The 5,035-nt window shown below is 33.4% G+C and overlaps 1 pseudogene across 2 annotated transcripts; it reads left to right on the top strand.

The window, feature by feature from the left end:
* Nucleotides 1-1,522: 1,522 nt before the first annotated feature.
* LOC145559832 (transcription factor TCP4 pseudogene) lies at nucleotides 1,523-3,844 on the top strand (annotated as a pseudogene). 2 transcript variants are annotated; one of them, XR_014092983.1, is made up of 2 exons: nucleotides 1,523-3,171; nucleotides 3,251-3,844. The product of XR_014092983.1 is annotated as a transcription factor TCP4 pseudogene, transcript variant X2 (transcript). The 2 variants fall into 2 exon arrangements; XR_014092982.1 differs by having other exon boundaries at nucleotides 3,267-3,842.
* The last annotated feature ends 1,191 nt before the right edge of the window (nucleotides 3,845-5,035 follow it).

The following is a 5,035-nucleotide window of genomic DNA, read 5'->3' as shown; positions in this document are numbered from 1 at the left end:
ATTGTACTTTCCCTTTGGTCGTCCATCTTGCTGGGGCGTGTAAAGGATTTGATTAAATCATATTTATTGATATTGTTTATAGTTAGCAATCCCTTGATTTACTCTTTAGATTGATAGTCAAAGATATCCCTTATTCTTAGCTAATGTTCCTAGACAAGTACTCCAATGTATCTAGTCGTATTATATTGCTTACTCATGTACTATATATACTCATGGAATCACATCAATATAATTAAGCTTTCCAACATTCTCTTTTCTCATAACTCTATGAGAATAAAGTTTGTTCAATTTGGAAAATCAAATTAGATCACATCATATTAAATAAGAATTATTATTGAACATAACGTACATGTAATAAAAGACTTGTATAATGTGAAATATACCTTGTGGCACATAGTTTTTTCCCTAGATGTCTTTTATTAGATAGCATAGGTGTCTATATCGCTAATTATAGTGTTAGTATATTATTGCATAAGGTACTTCTAGTTTTCTTTGCTTCACAAATTAGATGAAAGTTGACAAAAACACTCTTTATTTTCTTATGTAGGCTCTACAAGGATTTAGCAGAAATTTCATAAATAAGATGATATATATAAACATTTTTTTTTTTTTTTGACTTTATTAAGGCGACTAATATTGGATTTTGACATGCTTAAATATTAATGAAATGTTTGATCATGTAATCACTTGAATATGATTCAAATGTTGATCATGAAGTTACTTTTTTAAATCATACTTACCTACCCACCACGTGACTACTAAACCGAACTAAACCAAACAAAACTACAAAAATAAAACAACTGAACTATATAAACTAGGTCTTGCTCCGTAAAATTTAAAACTTACCAAGTTACAATGAAGTTAATAAATAAATCCCAAAAGTATTACTACCTCCGTTACATATTATCTGCAACGATTATACATTTTTCCTCTCTACTTTATGTCACATCGTTGCAAATAATATGTAACGGAGGTAGTATAACAATCAAACATTAAAATATCTAAACTAAAGAAGTAGCACTCATAATTTCTCACTAATTTATTTATAGGAAATTTTGTGAAAAGCTACCTATTATAGTCCAGAATTTGCGAGAAACTACCTATTAAAAAAAATGTTGTAATTGACTACCTAATTTTCGAAAAATGTTGTAATTTACTACCTTATGCCGGATTATGAAGGACTTTGACCAAACTTCTCCGGTGTTGACTTGGTCACGTGACCATCACGTGACACTTAATGACTCTTTTCTTTCACCAAGTGTCACGTGACCAAGTCAACGCCGGAGAATTTTGGTCAAACTCCTTCATAATCCGGCATAAAGGTAGTAAATTACAACATTTTTAAAAAATTAGGTAGTCAATTACAACATATTTTTTAATAGGTAGTTTCTCGCAAATTCTGAATTATAATAGATAGTTTCTCGCAAAATTTCCTTATTTATATTACCAATTAATCATAAATTAGTGCACACTAATATTGCTCCTAATCATCGTCAGCTCATCCACCACCCTCTCCCTTTATAACCCTCTTCAACAGTTTTATTTTCTCCAAAACCCTTAATTCTTTCTTCCGCCCCTTCCCTATTACCTTCCCTACTACCTATTCTCAAACTCTGAAACTCCATCTCAAAAACCCAAAATCACCCTTCTGTCTTAACAACTCATATTTCCAAATTTTGACATAAAATCTGCCTCTTTTTTATTATGTTTTGTTCCTTTTTTCTTTCCCTTTTTATTTTTATTTTCTTGATTTGGGAAGTGTAAAACTGATAAGAGTTTAATGCCTTTTTTTCATTGGGATCAGCATCAACAAGAGCAGCTGTAGCAGAAACCAGGTTTTACAGTTTTAGCTTTTTTACACACCAATTTTCCCAACTTTTTTTCCCCCTAAATTCTAAATTTTTCCTAGCTGCTTCAACAAAACCTGATTTCTGGAGGGTGAAAAAAGAAAAATTGAAAAATACCCAAAATCCTTTAATCTGGATTTTCAGGGATTTAGAGACCAAATATCTAATACCCAGCAAAAGCAAGCAGAAATTAGTCATGTAATTCAACAACAACACAGTTTTCAAAACGCACCCTACACCACTACAAAGCAAAGGGGCAAAATGGGGCTAAAGAGTACAACAGGAGGTGAGATTGTTCAAGTGCAAGGAGGTCATATCATCCGGGCTACTGGTCGCAAAGATCGACACAGCAAGGTGTTCACAGCCAAGGGTCCTAGAGACCGGAGAGTCCGCCTTTCCGCTCACACCGCCATCCAATTCTATGATGTACAAGATAGGCTTGGCTATGACAGACCTAGCAAGGCGGTCGACTGGCTCATAAAGAAGGCGAAGGCATCCATTGATAAGCTTGACGAGTTACCACCTTGGGATCCAACAGCTGGTCCTTCCAACGGTGTTGATGTGAATGTAGGGTCTACGGATTTTACTGTGGGTGATAATTCTGGATCGTCGTCATTTTATGCTCCACAATGCGTTGATACACAATCTTTAGGAGATAGTATGAAGTCTTTTTTCCCTACTAATAATACATCTGGTGAGAATTCAATTAGTTTTCAGAATTATCAGCATGAGTTTATTGCAAGAGGTGGAAGCCAAAACAACGAAGATCTTTGTCTGTCTCTCCACACACTTCAGGATCCAGAAGGTGTTCGTAATGGCCAACATCAGCAGACACATTCGAATCATAACTCGGGTCTCTTCCAGGGGTCAGGTTCGTCTATGGGATTCGATGTTGGGACAGGTGGATGGCCAGAATCACAACAGCAGCAACAAGATTTAGGCCGGTTCGCTAGGATGTTCGGTTGGACTAGTGGTGGTAGTGCTGGTGGAGAAGGGAGGGGAGGAATGTTATTCAATCCTTCACCATTGCAGCAAGGGTTGCTTTTGGGCCAACAAGGCCCAATGACGACTTCAACCTATTCTCAGCGGGGTCCCCTTCAGTCCAGTTTCTCTCCACTAGTACGAGCTTTCGAGGATAATAATAACCACCAACACCACCACCATCCTCAAGATATGTCGAGCATCGGACATGGATCCGATGGATTCATGGGTTTTTACATCCCATCACAACTTCAGGGTGAATTACATGGTGGTACAAATTCTATGTCTAATAATAGGGCTTCCTCATCATCCTTGTCCCCTGATTCAAGCCAACATTAATTAGGTAAATATTTCACTATTCTTTTTTTATTTATGTTTTTCTTAATTATAGCTTTGTTTAAGATAATTCTGTAAAAAAAAAGTGATTTGTTTTGACAGATGACGACATCGAATGCCAAAGGAGCTAGAGCCATTCCCTATACAGCTCAAGTGCCGTGGCATAGGAAGAGAATATCCATTTCTGATGCAACAATCATGCAAAAAATCGGTCACTTTTATCAAATTCGATTCTCCTAATACATTGTTCAATTTTGTGCTCTTTCTTCAGTGCGTGAGTATATCTTCTTGCTCAAACTTTCCTTTCAATGTTTCGTAATTTCAACTACTAGTAGCAAATATTAACTGTTACATCCATGGGTTTTAGGAGTAACTTTTGAGATTGCATTTAGAAATCTAAAACATTTGCTAGTTTGAAATAAATTAACAAGGTACCTTTGCCATAGTTATAATTAATATTAGTATAAACTTAATCATGATTAACACTCGCATTTCAACACTTAGTGTGATAATTAGTACCTTATTATTCTATAATTTGTTGCAAACCTTTGATTCAGAAACAATTTGATAAGTTCATGTGCTATTAGCACAGTGTGCAATGAACTGTGATCATGTGATAAAAAAAGGTAATTAACAGAAGGGTTTTGGTTGGTTTAATTTGTAAGTAAAAGCATCTTCTTTTGTTAATCATAATTAATTCAGTTGGATAATGTATTTTATTTGCTAATCTATTGTCTCCATTATACTGGGCGTGTCTCAAGATACCATAACCAAAAGCTATTGGTGGCTTTCTTTTGTGTCATTAATTACTCTATTTTTAATACTTATTTTACATAATTTAATTTATATTTAGCAAATACATATATTTAAATATTCACCGCAGCCGCAATTTTCCTGCAAGTTGGTATATAAATAAAGCAAATATTTATGCAACAATAAGGTAATATTGTTGTTGATGGTTGTTTTTATTAGGCTTTAGCATGGAGTAAATAATTATTTGATTATTGACAGAATATATAAGTTTAAAGGATATTTTCTGCCGACATTATATAAAAAAGTTATGTCTAAATTCTGTGGGCGGTAATTTTTGCATTAATTAGTATGTGAAGGATTAAGAATTGTTTACGTTTAGGATATGGTTAGTTTTTTATTATCAAGGCTTCCCTTTTTGGAGCTTGGAAATCCCTAAATAGTCAATATGTATATACTCCAAACCTTGGTTTTTTTTTAATGGATTTAATATTGATAAAGTTATCATATAAATTTTTGAAATGATGTATAATAAATAAGGTTGTGCATATACATTAGCGTTACATATATATTTTGAGTCTTTGATAACTGCTTATATAACTGAAAAATATTTAGTTTATCCTTAGGATGAGACTAGACTCATGTGAAAGAGAATTTAAAAGTTAATAAATGTCATAGTTTAAGAGTAAAAACTCCAGTGGTTTTTTCAAACTTGTTAAAATTTGACCATCTCATCATTTATATCTAAGAAAAAAGTTGTCATGCATATGAGTTATATTACATGTATTCAAATTTGTAATCTCATTAGTTCAATTTTTGTTAAAAATTATTATGCACAATTATATATTTACATTACACATTTACATTAGCGACTGCACAAAATGCAAATTGAAATATGGGTAAGGAATAAGGGGTTTGTTAAAAAAAGGAATAAGGAGCAGTGTTTTTCTTTTTTTTGACAGCAGGAATAAGGGATAGTTAATGGTTGAAATGTTTTATTAGATCAATCACTCTCTTTCTTAAGGTCCCCTCCTACCCTTTCTTTTTCCTCCCCTTTTTTCTCCAAAAATTATAAAAAAGAACGAAAGATCATCCTTTTATACGATGGAGTACATAAATTG

This window comes from Chenopodium album, chromosome 9 (genome assembly GCF_948465745.1).
Source record: "Chenopodium album chromosome 9, dcCheAlbu1.1, whole genome shotgun sequence".
In the NCBI taxonomy this organism is placed as follows: Eukaryota; Viridiplantae; Streptophyta; class Magnoliopsida; order Caryophyllales; family Amaranthaceae; genus Chenopodium; species Chenopodium album.
The sequence above is the reverse complement of the archived record's forward strand: the minus strand, read 5'-3'. Positions and strand labels throughout refer to the sequence as shown.